The following is a 17,160-nucleotide window of genomic DNA, read 5'->3' on the forward strand; positions in this document are numbered from 1 at the left end:
CTGTGACAAAGTCAGAAAATACTTTGAAGTGGCCGAACAATTAAGCACACCGAAGTACAGTGAAATTTTCCAATTATGCTTTCTTCCTCCATGCTTCGATCTGGGTTATGAAACTTGGCAAGCATGAAGAGTGGCTCAAGGCGCTTCTAATGGACCTGGGTTTATGACCGGAGGTGGCCGGAAATCTGCGTTGACCGATTTGCTACAGTAAAAATATTGGCTTCGATCTCCATATTTCCGGCCAAACCGCAGTAAACAACTCCTACATGCGTGTTAAGAAGGAAGAGACGAGTCTATTGACGCTCGCAGCTCGCCATTTGGTGGCCTAGAGGTGGAGGAAGAGAGAGTTGCAGAAGAGAGAAAGAGAGAGTTTGCAGAAGAGAGACAGAGAGAGCACGGGGGAAGGTGAGAGAAAAGAAAGAAAAGTTACCCGGCTACAGTAACTTTTCAAATTTATACCAATCCATCCTAAACAGTAACTTTCATATTTCGCTTATAATTTTGCATACGAACTGCGATTTTTGCATTCCACATATGTACGAGATCGTATCGACGAGCTCTACAACTTTCATGAAGGAAGTTTTCCTAAATTCTGTACGTATAAAAAGTCACTTTTTGAGACCCCTTAAATAACGTTCGATTTCGAAAATAAAATCGTTCGAACTACTTCCACAACTTCTCCAAGCTTCGTACTCACTCTTAATACCACGAAATCAATTCTAAAAATCCACGGAATTTAATTTGGATTTTTCGGGGTATTACATTATGATTTACGTACGGATGCCCGTACTGAAAGTGGTCATGGTGTTCCAAAGCCGGTCCAACATAATGCTGCTTAGCTTGGAGAGAGACACATATTTACTAATTGTTTCGAGTTAGAAAAAAAAAGCGCAAGCAGCAATATAATAGGTAATGCACAGCTTAGAATTTTGCGAATTTCCTCATCGAAACATACTGTTTGTAAAGGTAAGAAGATAACTTTTTTTTTTCCTGTGAGCTATGACCTGTTGATTATTTTAGATAACCAATATCGTGAAGTCACAGTTTCAGACCTCACTAACATCATGGGAGGGGAGGAGTGGGGTGGGGTTAAAAAAAAATAGACTAAATACTCGTTACTCCTCATACTTTTGCATGAAAAACAGTTTAGTCCAAAATTTTAAAATTAAACAGTTTAGTCCTTGTTCTTTCTAATTCTCACACAACAAGTCCTAAAATGACTATTATATCCCTCACTTTTTATTCTTTTTATTTTTCTCTCTTTTTATTTTTTATTTTTTATTTTTTATTTTTTATTTTTTATTTTTTATTTTTTATTTTTTCTGCCTCTCTCTCTCTCTACACACACACATGTGTGTGTGTGTGTGTGTGTTGTGTGTATCTATATATATAGAGAGAGAGAGAGAGATATATATATATATATATATATATATATATGTAGAGAGAGAGAGAGAGAGAGAGAAAGTGAGGGGTATAATAGTCATTTTAGGACCTGTTGTATGAGAATTAAAAAGAATAAGGACTAAACTGTTTAATTTTAAAATTTTGGACTAAACTGTTTTTAATGTAAAAGTATGAAGAGTAACGAGTATTTATAAAAAAATAAAGTTTTTTTTTTCCTCTTTTGTGTCCTTATTGGTAATTTGGCATGAGTTGACAAAGTCAACTATAATTTGGAAAAAGAGAGAGATACAAATACCAATTTTAGAGGTATGAATAGAACATCCCTTCGTTAAATTTAGGTTAAAGAGTTATTTAAGAGAAAAAATAAAATAAACTGTTATAATGTAGAACTTTGGGTCTATTGCAAAGTAAACAAGGCTTTGGACACTGACTATTGGATGCAAAAATTAATTACATTATTTTAGGCTTTCTATCCAAAATTGATCCAATTTGGTATATGTTTCGACCCTTATCTCCTAGGTCAACCGAAAGTCTTTATAGCCATATTTTTATTAACTAGACACTTCAAAGGGCAAGATCGTTAACGGATACAAGGCTTGAAAAATTACCGTTGGATGTAAGCATTATATAATTTTAGGCTTCTAGTGCAAAATTGATGTGATTTCATATATGTTTCGAACCTGATCCCCTAGATCAACCAAATAAGGCTTTATAACCCTATTTTTTATTAACTACACCCTTCAAAAAACAAGACCGTTAATGGAAATAATGGACATGAGAATTACATTATTTTAGACTTCCTATCAAGATCCAATTTCATATATGCTTCAACCCCATTTATAACTCTATTTTCATTAATTACACCCTTCAAATGGCAAGACCGTTACCTAAAACAAGGCTTGGGACACTGACTGTTGGATGTAAAAATTACATTATTTCCAATTTCGATTTTTTGGATTACACAAAATTGTTATATGTCTACTAATGTGGTATAACTAGTTTAGTAGTTGTAATGAAAAGTATATCTTCCATGAGCAACAATGTGCAGGAAATAGAATTTATCAAACTCGACCGTAGGATGTTATCATGATAAGAAAGAATGGTTATGGTCAAAATTTCAGTTATTTTAGTCGTCGTTAGGGTCTTGATCTAGTAGGTCAACCCTAACCTTAAATACCACATTAAACTAATATGTTCATAACCGCTCACTCGTAACTTATTTTTTCGATCTGTCAGCTCTCATGCTCTCGTGAGTAGGAGCTATATCAACTAATGTAAAAATTTTGGGAATTTTATCTCCTCAAGGGTCGGCTCCCCTTAGGGAAGTAGAAGCTTTTAAAGGGTTGATCAGTTCATTTCATGTCAAAATGACGGCGGATCGGGTTAATTTTTTTATACAATACCTATTAATACGCTATAAATAGATGGGTAATGTCAAATTTATCGATTTCCAATTTTCATTTTATGGATTGCACAAAATTCTTCTATGTATACTAATGTGGTATAACCAGATTATTAGTTTTAATGAAAAGTATACCTTCCATGAGCAACAATGTGTAGGAAATAGACTTTATCAAAATTGACCGTTGGATGTTATCATGATAAGAAGAAATGGTTATGGTCAAAATTTTAGCTATTTTCGTAGTCGTTTGTGTCTCGATCTAGTCAGTCAACCATAAACCTTAAGTACCACATAAAACTAATATGCTCGTAATTGCTCACTCGTAACTTATTTTTTCGATCTGCTAGCTCTCACGCTCTCGTGGGTAGGAGCTATATCAACTAATGTAAAAATTTCAGGAATTTTATCTCCTCAAGAGTCAACTTCCCTTAGGGAAGTATAAGCTTTTAAAGGGTTGACCAGTTCATTTCATGTCGAAATGACGGCGGATCGGGTTAATTTTTTTACACAATACCTATTAATATGCTATAAATAGATGGGTAATGTCAAATTTATTGATTTCCAATTTTAATTTTTTGTATTGCACAAAATTCTTATATGTCTACTAATATGGTACAACTAGTTTGTGATGGAAAGTATACCTTCTATGAGAAACGATGTGTAGGAAATAGAATTTATCAAAATCGACCGTAGGATGTTATCATGATAAGAAGGAATAGTTATGGTCAAAATTTTAGCTATTTTCGTCGCCGTTAGCGTCTCAATCTATTAGGTCAACCCTAAACCCTAAATACCACGTATAACTAATATGCTCATAACCGCTCACTCGCAACCTCTTTTTTCAATCTGTCACCTCTCACACTCTCGTCTCTATGAACTATACCAACTAATGTAAAATTTTCAGAAAGTTTATCTACTCGTGATTAAGCTCCCCTTAGGGAGTTATAAGTGCATAAATGTTTAACCACTTTATTTGACATCTAAATGACAGCGGATCTGCTTAACTTTTTTATACAGTATCTATTAATACACTATAAGTAGATGGGTAATGTCAAATTTATCGATTTCCAGTTTCAATTTTTTGGTTCACATGAAATCATTGTATGTCTATTAATGAAGTTCAACTTTGTTTATTAGTTGTATAGAAAAATATACCTTCCATGAGGAACAACATGGAGGAAATATAATTTATCAAAACTGACCGTTGGATGTTATCATGATAAGAAGAAATGGTTATGGTCAAAATTTCAGCTATTTTCGTTGTCGTTTAGGTCTCGATCTATTAGGTCAACCCTAAACTCTAAATACCACATAAAACTAATATGCTCATAACCGCTGACTCGCAACTTATCTTTTCGATCTGTTAGCTCTCACACTCTCGTGGCTATGAGCTATATTAACTAATGTAAGCATTTCAGAAAGTTTATCTACTCGTGGTTAAGCTTTCCTTAGGGAGTTATAAGTGTATAAATGGTTGACCGCTTTATTTAATGTCGAAGTGACGACGGATCGGGTTAATTTTTTTACATAGTACCTATGAATATGCTATAAATAGATGTGTAATGTTAAATTTATCTATTTTCAATTACAAATCTTTAGATCGCGCAAAATCCTTATATGCCTACTAATGTGGTCCAACTTGTTTGGTTATATAAGAAAATTGACCTTCCATAAGCAACTAGATGGGGGAAATAGACTTTATCAAAATTGACCATTGGATGTTATTATGATAAGAAAAAGTGGTTAGAGTTAAAATTTCAGCTATTTTCGTCGTCGTTTGGGTCTCGATCTAGTAAGTCAACCCTAAACCTTAAATATCACATAAAACTAATATGCTCATAACCGCTCACTCGTAACTTATTTTTTTGATCTGCCAGCTCTCATGCTCTCGTGGGTAGAAGTTAAATCAACTAATGTAAAAATTTTGAGAATTTTGTCTCCTTAAGGGTCGGCTCCTCTTAGGGAAGTATAAGCTTTTAAAGGGTTGACCGGTTTATTTCATCTCGAAATGACAGCAGAATGAGTTAATTTTTTTACACAATACATATTAATACGCTATAAATAGATGGGGAAGTAAAAACTTTTAAAGAGTTGACCAGTTTATTTCATGTCGAAAAGACGGCGGATCGGATTAATTTTTTTACACAGTATCTATTAATATGCTATAAATAGATAGGCAATGTAAAATTTATCGATTTCCAATTTTGATTATTTGGACTGCACAAAATCCTTATATGTCTACTAATGTAGTCTAACTAGTTTATTAGTTGTATCGAAAAGTATACTTTCTATGAGCAACAACGTGGAGGAAATAGACTTTATCAAAATCGACCGTTGGATGTTATCATGATAATAATAAATAGAAGTGGTCAAAATTTCAGCTATTTTCGTTGTCGTTTGGGTCTCGATCTACTAGGTCAACTCTAAATCCTAAAAGCCACATAAAACTAATATGCTCATATAAAAATTTTGTGTGATCAAAAAATTATTGCAAATTGATAGATTTGACATTAGTAAATACAAGGATAGTGTCAAATCTATCGATTACTTATTAAAATTAAAATGCTTACTTATTTTAATCAAAATAAGATTTTTTTTTTATCCAAAAAGTCTATCTCCACCATTAAAATTAAAATGAGTATTTATTATTTCTTATTATAAAAAGTAAAAATTTTAGTATAATTTAATTAATCTATTTATTATAATTTTTTACACTGTTTTAACAAGCTAAATAAAAAAAAGTGAAACAAATTAAATTGCCCTATGTCAAAAAACACCAATGAATTTGTAAAAAAAAAAAAACCGAATAAGTGCAGCCCATGTGACTCGACCTTTCGCAGCCAACTCAATAGCTACGTTGCTTCATCACCATGCCAATCAATCTCTCTTGAACACTTATGTTTCAATTGAAATATAAATAGTGTTAGATTCTTCTTCCACCTTCCTTTTATGGGTTCTTCACATCTTCCAATCTCTATAACTTGTAGATGCGGCTGGCCTCGTCTGGCCATGATTGAAAAGTGAGGCAAAACGCAGTAGTAAAAATCAAATAAACGGTTCCTCCTGTCGGACTCCATTATTCATCGATAAAGAGAAACGGAGATAACCCAAACAATTCTGACTCTGCCGGAGGCCTCGAAGTTTACACTTTTCTGGATTCAATCAAAATTCACAACCAACAACTTGGTGAGTTTTAGAGTTCCTCTCGTTGTGGTTTACTTATTCAAAACTGTGCAGCTAGTTAAAAAAGGAGGACTCATGTTGGTAGTTCAATTATTGTATGCATACCCATGGCTTGGCTTAGTTGAAATCTCCAAAATTCACAATCAAATTACATTTTCTTGTCTCATACAAAAAGACCAAAGCAACTTGCAGCGGGGTTTAAATCCCATGACTCGGCACCATATGTGTAGATTTAATTGCACCCGATTCTACGCAAGAGGAATGCCATGCCTTCAGAAATCAGAATGTGATCATTTTGACTACATCAAACCTTCTCTCCCCCTCCTTTCAGAAACTAATCATCTTGGACTGGACAAACTCATCTATCTCTGCTATCCATCGAACAGATTACAGATCTGGAATCAGGTGCTTCCTTCTTGAATATGAACTTTGTCGTCTGGTGTGAATGTCAGACATAGAATAGGAGAGCAGGTCACCTGGTTAACAATTTAAACCGTTAGATTTTAGACTTGATATCCAACGTTCCATAATAAGCTGACGTGCCCAAGCATGGCAAGCTCGGAGCATAGAAGAATTTTCGGTAATTATGCGTGTAATGAGGTAAAATAATAACAGTCCTAGACTTGTAAATGGACCGAATTTGGATCGGATCGACCTAAATCCAAATCCTTTTACTTAAAAAAAAAATTGATCCAAACCTGCTCCGTTAACCCAGCGGATCATTAATAGCTTGATCCAAATCCGTATCCGTCAGATTAACGGATACCCGATCCGCTAATCTGACCTATTTATAATTTCAAATATTTTAAAATTTTAAATAGTAATATTAAATTTATATCATGATACCTCATAAGATATTAATAAAATATTAACACAACATGAAAAGTATCACCAAAAGTAGAATTACATTATCAAAGTTCTTAATGCTTCTTGAAATCTTGGGTGATGGACTGTCCCTTAGATTTATGCAAAAAATGTGTATTAGAAATTCTTCATATTTTATATTTTATATTTTAAAAAAATAATATTTTATTATTACAAAAAGGGGCCGGATCATTAACGGATCGGATCGACCTAAATCCGTATTTGATCCGTTAAATAAACGGGTTAAAGGATTCGGATCATTAACAGATCAACGGATCAAAATTTTCGATCCAAACCCGTCCAATAGCCACCTATCTGGAGTGGGTTCAGATCAAAATCCGGTCTATTTACAGGTCTAAATAACACCAATTCTAATTAGGATAATTATCTAAAGGCAAACAAATTAGTGTTTGGTGGATTACAATATTCTCAACCATTCATCATTTTATCTACATTGTCCGTGTCTGATTTGTTTAGCGTGTGTCACCAAAATGAATATATAAATCTGTTTAGGTAGTGGGCTCTTTTTCTAGCTTAGCCTTAAGAGTAAGTCATCATATATGATTTTGTTTTCAATAATTATAGATTAAAAGAAATAAAATACATATATATACCAGCAAACAACAATCTACATCCAATTTGCTGTAGACTAGCTAGTAGCAGACAATATGAAACGTCTCACCAAGCCATCACGTATGAACCGCGAACCTGCCGACACGTGTCAACATCGTTGGATGATGCGTAACTGAATTGGAACAAATAATAGACTAGCAAGTAATTAGGCGTTGTTTATTTTGAAGTTTTGATTATTAATCAGTTTCAAATTAAGGTGGTGTTTCTGGCGAATTGATGGAATTGTAATCAGGAAGCTGAATATGTGAGTGACTTGTTACCAATGCCGAAGCATTGTTTAGGATTAGTGATAACCTTGAGGATTCAGACAATTTGGGAGAGGCTTTCCACTTCCAGCTGATAATGCTTTTGCCTTCGATCAATTAGGACTGGAGTGTTTAAAAAATTTTAGTTCCTTCTCATTGCTTTTATCGTAAAAATTTACCGTTTACTGCATTTGCCTCTGATCAATTAGGTGTGGTGTGTTTCAAAAGTTTTATGGTATCCGCTCTTTAGAGCTCAGATGATACTTGCTTTAGAGCTCAAACTTTATCGATAACTAAACTGGTGTCTTGCCCACCAATCTCAAAAGCTAAAGCTTACATACTACTGTTGGAAAATAAATTGTTACATGACAGACAGCACATTGTTAATTATTTTGGACATCGAGCAATTAAAAAAAAATTAATTACTTATTGACGAGAGGACATTTATTTACTTGTCCGAGAAAAACATGAAAAATAAAAAAATGAGTCATTATTTACTTGTCTGAGAGTAATTTTTAGATCATGTCAGCTAAATTGTCCTCCGAATAGGGGAGTCTCCACAAGATCGCGTCATACGGTTTGAAAGCTCTGCAATGCTCAACTTTTGCATTTGTTTCTTAAAGCTGATATTGAGGGGTGCGTCTGGGCTACGCCGAAGTGGGACCATGCGACGTGGCAGCGTCCTGTCCACATAGTTCGAAATTGTGGACAATTCTGTAATTAACGGGCAAACGGACGCTAACGGATCATTTACTTCTGTCAGTGTGAAAAACGAAGGGCAGCAACGTAATTTGCCGTGGAAGAGGTAAAAGGTGTATTCAATTTTGTAGCGAATGAGAAGCAGCCACGACAGAGTCTTGCTGGAGAAGTAGCCACGTCGTCAGAGTCTTGCTTACAGTGGTAAGAGCCAAGAGGAGCTAAGGAGGATACTGTGACCCGATATCGATGAACTTATTCCGAGAGCCACCAAACCGCAGAGCCCAGAGGATTTTTAGTTCCACGGTTTGTTTGCTCGCTGTAGCCAGTATCAAATTTCTGAGGAGTTTAGATCCGGTAAATAAGAGATTTTTATGTCAATGCATCCGGTGACGATGAAAGTGAATCTGGATTGAGCAGGTGTATATACTGATGAGATGCATACAGGGGATTAAGTGCATGTATTTGCTTTGTGTGATTGATGGGTCGCTTGTTATAGTGGGTGTATGCATTCTGTGTTTGAGTTAACCCTTAGCTCTTTTGTACGGATCATGAATGGCAGAATTCTTGTGAAGCAATATATTTCCATGCAATAAGATGATTGCAGTATCCGAATGTTTATTGGGTGAAAGAATTAGGGTCTAGGGTAAACCTCCTAGTAATATAAATTTCAGAGCAGGGGATTTATTTTTTATTGGGGGCGTCTGCAGATATGTTTTGGTTGATGCTGTTATTGTTGATAAGATGCTGAAAACAACTGAAAACAGATAAATGCAGTTTATTTTGTTGCGTTGGTTGTTTCTTGTTTTTATGGCTTAAGTGATACAGGGTCGGTGACACAAACCACTTCCATCATATAATTACTCACCATCACCCTTTGATTGTAGGACAAACTTTGATTTAAAAGAATTGATACTAAAGTAGACCGATACCAAAAGTGTGGAGTAAAGGAAGCGCTACTATTCGGTATGTTAAGAACAGCCAAAAACCAATGCTTCAGTTCAGCGTCATAAATGGTAAAAAATATCTGCGCACATGAAATAACTTTTCAGAATGACATACATGATACAAATACCCGTGAAACAAATAATTCGTAAGTATAGAATCCACTTAATTCATAAGTATAGAATCTACTTTCTGGCATGACATCTTCTCAGTATTTTAATGGTAGAAGGCACAACTCCTTGCACCTGCATCCCTGATCAACACTTCTTCGCAAGTTCCTAAAATAGTTCAAGAGCAACATGTAGGTTAAATCAAATAATATCAGACTATATAGATTTCTTTAAAAAAATGGTCCTAGCAATGTCTGTGAAACATACAGAAAATGAAGTAGGCATGAACCAGTTGTCGGATCCCCTATCAAACAGGTAAGTAGCAATTATGTTCACAACCTGAGTGTGGTAGAAACCCCATTTGAATGTAATTAACTCAATCTGAGATCGTAAACAACATTTTCAATCATATTGTAATTAAAGTGAATAAGGATGGAGTTCGCTACCTCACTACTCAAGCACTGCATTGGTGACAAGCAGCTCAGATCCCAATGAGAGACGGCCCGTCCCTCGCACCTAGCGACTTCGTTGCTGTCATGAAAGAAATGCAAACATAATTCAACATGTGCATGACCAGGTTTAGAGACAATGGGGGTGCTTACTACAGTGTACGAAATTAAGCGCACACTGTGGGATGGATCATAAATTCCAGTTTAAGCATATGGTTGTGCAGACTACAGACTGTTTGTTGCATGTGATATATTAATATTCCACCTTCTAATACAGTTGTGCTCTATTAATAAAGCAAAATGTGCTCATGACATAAATTTTCTGAGAATTGTTACCTCCCAACACTGCTTTCACCGGTGACCTTCTTGCTGAAGAGATGGGTCAATAGATGGGAATCGCTGTGCGAAATCTCAGACACCACTGGAAAGAACCATTACCCAATATTCTGGAAGTCGGTGCTCTAGCTAGCAATTGTGTCAATTTATTTAAATTGATAATCAAGATGAAAATCAGTCATCAAATTGATTGGCTAATTCCTTAATAGTCGTGATTAAATCAGTTAAATAAAACTGATTGATTTGATTATGCTATTAATGAAATACAATTAAAATTAGCTATCAAATTAATTGGATAATTTCTTAATAATCGTGATTAAATCAGTTAATTAGGGCTGATTGATTTGATTATGTTATTAAGGAAAATGCAATTAATTACGTGTCATCAAGGCATTCCAAATGAAGAGAGACGCTGACACTATAAATACCCCTTCTCAAATTAAGAGAAGGACTTCAGCCAAAAACGAGAAGAAAACACTCAAAATTTCTGAAGCCTCCCAAGCTCATGAAGAACCATCAAGCTGTCAAATAGCTAGTTCCTCACCAACTTCAAGCCAAAGCGTTCGTCACATGTCAACTCTTGTGATCATCGTACCACTCAAGATCAAGCGTCAAGCCCTTGAGTGAAATTCATCGTCGGAGATAGAATCAGAGGATTACCAAAGATTGTAACCCGCACTTAAATTAATAAAATTATTATTTTTTGTACACGTGTCTGCATCTTATTTGCTTTCAGATTCTCGTGTTTACAAGGAGAAAAGAATTCAGTTGAAGAAAACAAACCATAGAAAAGATAGTAGGACTATTATCGATTGATTAGAGACCAAGTAGTACAAATACCATCACTGCAATCCATTTATAAAACGAAATTTAACATAATACTCAAGTTGTTGGCTCCTGAAGAGGTTGAGGACGGTGCTGACTCTCTCACTCTAAGGGGAAGGAGCTAGCATTTTCTTAAGTCCCTTTGCTATTAGACATCTGGTTACAAGCCTTCTAAAGTTGGAGTACTCTCTATGGGTTATTCTAAGATGTTTCTAGTTGTTATTTGTACCACAATTGCGTGCTGACAGATTAGACTAGATGATTGATTTTTCCTTAGAGTAGCGAGGTTGTTCTTGCTTGTTTTAGGCTTGCTTTCCAGCGAGCATCCATTTAGACTTTAATGAGTTTAGTTTTGGCTTAGATAGGATTATCTGGTTTTATCGGATTTCTTGTATAAGTGCATGTTAGACTCTGGCCTGTTTTATGACTTTGATGACTAATAATATCAAATCCAATTAAAAAAAAAAAAAAGGCAGAGACCAAATGAAGGCGAAAACTCAACAATTTTTCTTTCTCCAAGATTCGCGAGTGAGAAATTTTAAATACACACCCCAAACTACTTATTACACATCCCTATTATTTTATATTTCAAATCAGATTTTATAGGTAGGTTAAATGACCAAAATAGACATGTATGTATTAAAAGAAAAATAATAATAATAATAATCATATGTTCCTTATATTATTCTATAATTATAAACACAATGAATTTCTATACATGGCATCCACATTTAAAACAAGAATAAAGTTAGAAACCATCTAATTAATTTAAATTTTTCTCAGTCTCTAATGCCAAAATATATTTGGTCTCTCTCTCTCTCTCTCTCTCTCTCTCTCTCTCTCTCTCTCTCTCTCTCTCTCTCGAAAGTAGAGGGCCGCTAGGGTTTTTGGGTAAGCTTGGAGGCTCTCGTCCGGCGGCTCCCGCGCCTTGTCAGGCTTTTGCCTGGTTGGTGAGTGCAGCCGGGCGGGGATCTTTTTTTTGCTAGCCATATCTCAGCCTGTGCTGCGGCGGCGTAGATCGAACCTTGACGAGCTTGCAAGCCTTGTGGTGGTCCTGCGTTTTCTGATCGCTAAGAGATTCTAGAGGGAGCAACCTGCTGGTACCGGTGTTCTATCCCTTGATAGGCGGTGGCTGGCAGGTTAGTGTGAGGCGGGGTTTCGACAGGCTTTTTCGGATCGAAGTTCTCCGATCTGATGGGTGTTTCGGAACCATGCGGGGAGGACGGGAGGTGCTCTTGTCGGCGTGCTGGCGATAATGGAGGAGTGGATGGTGGCCGACGGCTACTCGTGGCGGTGGCTAGAGTCTTGTAACCGTGGTGGAGGCGTGGTGGCTGATGCAGCTTGGAAGTTTGGCTAGGGTTTGAGTGCCTTTGGGTCTGGGCTGTGTTTTGGGCCTAATTTCTTTTTTTTGTTGTTATTTCTTTTGTCTAATAATGTTCCATCTCTTACAGGTGGGTGCAGTGGGTCTTAACCCTGTATACTTTGTTCTTTAGGACGTTACAATGTGCCCATGGATCAGTACTGATGTCACGCCCCGGACCCGGTGTCGGTGGAATTTAAGCACCTGACCCTGAATCTGAGGTGTGAGTGTTACAAAGCAGAATGTAAATAAAATCTTCCTTCTAGGCTCTTCATTCAAGGCTCGTCAAAACCTAAGTACTTCTCTGCAAAACGTATTAGAGATGGGTGGGTGAGCAAAACCACGCACTCAGTGAGTAGATCATGTAATATGCCAGTAAAGCCATGTCATTTTACACATGCTAGAAAGTAGAATATCTTATACATATCAATGCACAACAATTCATCACATCGCATCATCCCTTCTATTGATTATCCTTCAATTTAGTGACCACCACGGGCACCCTAATGGCCTTCTCTAGCCCTATACCACCGTGTGACACATCCTTACTTCGGCATAATCAATCAAGAAGTTCTCATATTCCATGACTAGTCAAACAATGGATCCAGCACATAATATATATAAACTCCACATATTTCGCAAACAGACATGTTTCACTTGAAAATAGAGAGATATTTCGTAAATAGCTAAAATCATACATTTCCACCATTTTTGTAGAAAATAAGAATATTTAAAACATATTACACAAATCCACTCACCTCGAAAATCTGAATCGCCTCTTAGAATACCGATCATTAACCGAGCCTCCTAAAACGAGCATTCAAGAAATCACCGTTGGATCTAGCTCAAACCTCTATGGATATAAAGAGGACATCAAGACGAATCCGTAGCTTTTTGCGGATCCTAAATCGGAGTTACGGATCAAAAGTTATGATCCGCCGAAGTCTCTCTCCAAAAAAGCTAGAGAGAGAAAATGAGGAGAGAGAAGTAAGAGAGACAAGCTCTCTCCAAAGAAATGGGTACGGAAGAAGAAATGGCTGAATCCTATATATAGGGAAAGAACACCAATAGAAATAGGTCACTTGTCCAAACCAAAATCATCCATCATCAAGCTTGTGCCATTTGTCAAGCATATAACAAACATAGTGCCACCACTTGACATGTGTCAAACTAATCTTGCACATGCAAGACACGTTTGGCTGTTGCTACTTGGTCTCCAAGTCAGCCTATCGACCAATAGTGTGTCGCCACATCGCCACCTAATTTGTTTTGCATCCAAAATTCAAAAATTCCTTAAAAATAGCTCGGGAACCAAAAAAATATACCGAAAAATGCTGCGAACTCGTGACAACCTCTAGTTTCTACTTCTAAGCTAAAAAATAAAATTTGACCAACTTTAAAATTTGGGATCTCACAACTGATGTACACCATAAGGGTCTTAGGCGGATGTACTGATTTTTTTGGTGTTGTAGCTTCTTATTGTTCAAGGCGTAGTAGTCTAGGCTAGTAGTCATTTTTCATGTGCAGTCAGTGCACTACTTGAGCAACGATTGTAAGATGAGGGGTGTTTGTACCCTTCATGCTTGACCGAGTGAGGTCGTATGATTTTATATCAATGGATCAGTCTTCCATTCCCCTAAAAAAAAAAATTCTTAAATGAATTGTAATTAAAAAGGGGTGAGATACCATGTAATTTAGAATTTTGAAATCAAGTGGGAACAACCTTGATCAAATTTATTGTTATAACAATACTTTTCACTAATTGGCGTTATCGATGGTGTTCATGTTCAAGCTTTGATATTTACATGTGATCAAGTGCCATACATTAGAAGAAAAGGAATACCCAAATAGTAAAACATAATATGCATATAGAAGGGTTTAAATTAAATCTTTTATTCTGTCCAAGCAAGGGTACAAGGATAATACATGAGAAATTTTTTTGTTTGGTATGGTTACATAATCAAAAAACAAAATTATGTATTTTAGTAGTATATCTTAACATGTATGACCGTTTTGGTAATTATACCCAGCCAAAGCACTTTTACCTTGCAACTTACCAAATACTTAGAAATTGCTTTTCATTTTCACAGCACTTTTAAAAACAGTTTACCAAACACCTCAGCTGCTTCTTCTTACAGCAAGTTCGGAAGTGCTTCCTCTCACAGCAAATTCGGAAGTGTTTCTTCCCACAGCACAGCAATCCCAAACTAAGCCTAAATATTTTTAAAACATATCGCTTTACTCCCACTTTTTAGTTTTTTTTTTTTTTTTTTTATCTAAAAGTGATTATTAGACAATTTATTATCTAATATAAAACATCACATGTATAAAACTTTGTAATTGTTAATGTGTTTGACCATCCAATGAGAACTTCATAGTTCTGCCGTTGTAGAGAAACTACTGATACAATTTTGGTTGAATGTTCGACGTCTCAAAATTTTATACTTGATCAAAAGTATGTTTAGTGGATGAGAACTCAAATAATAAAAAACCTATTTCTGAGCATCTATTTGAACTTTAAAGGGAACAATAATGAATTCTTATGGATTTCCCAATAACTAACACAAGTAATTAATATGGTCAATTATATATACTAATCAAATGTTAAATAATAGTGTATTTCATGGTTTTTAAGTTTAAGGATATTTTAGGTAATTTGGATTGTGTATTTAGTAAAATGTTAGAATGAGAAATTAAATGATAGATATATTGAGTAAGGAGTATATATTAAGTAATTAGGAGTGTGTATTAAGTAATTAAGAGTATGTATTTAAAACTTCTCTTCGTGAGTGACGAAAATACTATAAACTTCTCTTCATGGTTTGTATTTGATTGAGACTTATGAGCATTGTAAGACCCAATTTGATGTGATGGAGATGGAGAGGGACTACTCTGGCTGGTTTGTCAAGTATCATGTTGATCTTAATCCGCTATTCACAGCTCTTCCTGATTCGAATGCTTTTGTCGTCTTGAGCCTCTCTCAAGAGGAGGAAAATGATAATGAGGAGGATTATTCAGCTGATCTTTTGTTACATATGCCAGGTAAGGTCTTAACTAATAGTCTGAGGAATAAGGCCTTCAAAAAATCTGTGGAGTTAGCCAATGAGGAATATTTTCTTGCTTTAGATGACGAATACTTGAGGGATGAGGTTGTTCTCTTTCCTTACATTGAGAGTTTAGCTTGTGTGGGACGATAAAACACATACAGTCCATATAAATTTCAGCTGTTTGGCATCTACTCTGCTTTTTATTACAAATTTCATAGTTACAATGGGAACATTTCATTCATCTTATTCAATAGTTTTGCTGTTATTTGGGGTTGTCATAATCATATACAGTAGAAGAAATTTAACAGCTGATTTAGATAGATTATTTAGGCTATCTATTTTAGATCTACACATCCCTGGTACCCAAGACAATCTATTCTTGCCACTGATGTGATATACATTTTCCCATAGTTATCAGAGGGAAATTCTTTAGAAGTCCCAATGTAGGCAATGAACAGCTTTCCCATTTTTATGCAACGCACCAAGAAAAAGAAAAATGTGAAATCTTATACAGTAAGAAGGCTTTCACTGGTCAAACTGTAATCATAGTGAAAAAGGATGAGAATGCTAACAATCCTTTCCCATTTTCTAACTCCCATTTCAGATAGGTTTGCCGTTTGCCCTTTGGAACAATTTGATCTTTGATCCACATGTAAATGACTAAATGGGGACCACCCCATAGTAAGCTCCTCCAGTTGCTCCAAGAATTAGCAGGAGAAGAAACACAACTGCACTAAAACAGATATCACATAAATACAACAAGAGAATGCCTCGAAGGGCAGAGAATATAAAGCCTCCTAAGTAAACCTAGTGCTTAATCCTATAGGTACAATGTGTAGACACTTTTAGCCTAAATGGGCATCTTCTGATTCAAAGGTCCTTAACTGTAACTACTTCACATAAAAGAGTTAATTTAACCTGCTCCTGCTAAATACTTATATCAAACCTCAAATCTTAGGTTGTATTTATTGTTTAGTGGGATTGCTGCTTTCTTTTCTTTTTTTTTTTGAAGTTTGAACCACATCAACCACCATGACGGTGTCACCACTCACCAACACCGTCACAACTCCTCTTTGTCACAACTGCAACCCTTACCATGAACACCACCGCAGTTGGCATTCCACCAAATATGGTCGCCACTGCCATTGTTGCAACGGCGTACACTGCCACTCGCTGCTAGTACCAGAATCCCAAGTGTAATACTGAGTTTGAGGTGATTGATTGAGACTTATGAACTTTGTAATACTGAATTTGAGGTAATTGAGATGGAGAGGGACTATTGCGGCTCGTTTATCAAGTACTTTGTTGATCTTAATTCAGTATTCGCAGCTTTTCCTGATTCGAATAATGCTTTTGCTGTCTTTTGCCTCTGTCGCCCAGAGGAAAAAGATAATGAGGTTGAGGATTCTTCAACAGATGATGTGTTGTTGCTTATGCCTGGTAAGGTCATATCTTACAATCTTAGGAACAATACCTTCAAGATATATGTTGAGTTTGCCAATAAGAAACTTTTTCTAGCTTTACATAATAATCCTTATTCCAGGGATGATGAAAATCATCCGTAATGGAGGCTTTAGCTTCGTGTAAGGATGGAATCTATGACTCTGTTCCCATGTAAAAACCTACTTACTAATTACATTAGTAATATTTCTTTCAGCAAA

General features: G+C 35.8%; 2 long non-coding RNA genes across 2 annotated transcripts; both read right to left on the reverse strand.

Moving 5' to 3' along the window:
• Positions 1-9,776: 9,776 nt before the first annotated feature.
• Positions 9,777-10,395, reverse strand: LOC121052794. Its single transcript, XR_005810135.1, has 3 exons — positions 10,268-10,395; positions 9,929-10,013; positions 9,777-9,821 (listed from the first exon to the last, which is right to left on the reverse strand). It is a non-coding gene; the product is annotated as an uncharacterized LOC121052794 (long non-coding RNA).
• A 1,594-nt stretch (positions 10,396-11,989) lies between these two features.
• On the reverse strand, positions 11,990-13,467 carry LOC121052793. Its single transcript, XR_005810134.1, has 2 exons — positions 13,211-13,467; positions 11,990-12,756 (listed from the first exon to the last, which is right to left on the reverse strand). It is a non-coding gene; the product is annotated as an uncharacterized LOC121052793 (long non-coding RNA).
• Between the last annotated feature and the right edge of the window lie 3,693 nt (positions 13,468-17,160).

Source organism: Rosa chinensis, chromosome 4 (genome assembly GCF_002994745.2).
Source record: "Rosa chinensis cultivar Old Blush chromosome 4, RchiOBHm-V2, whole genome shotgun sequence".
Lineage (NCBI taxonomy): Eukaryota > Viridiplantae > Streptophyta > Magnoliopsida > Rosales > Rosaceae > Rosa > Rosa chinensis.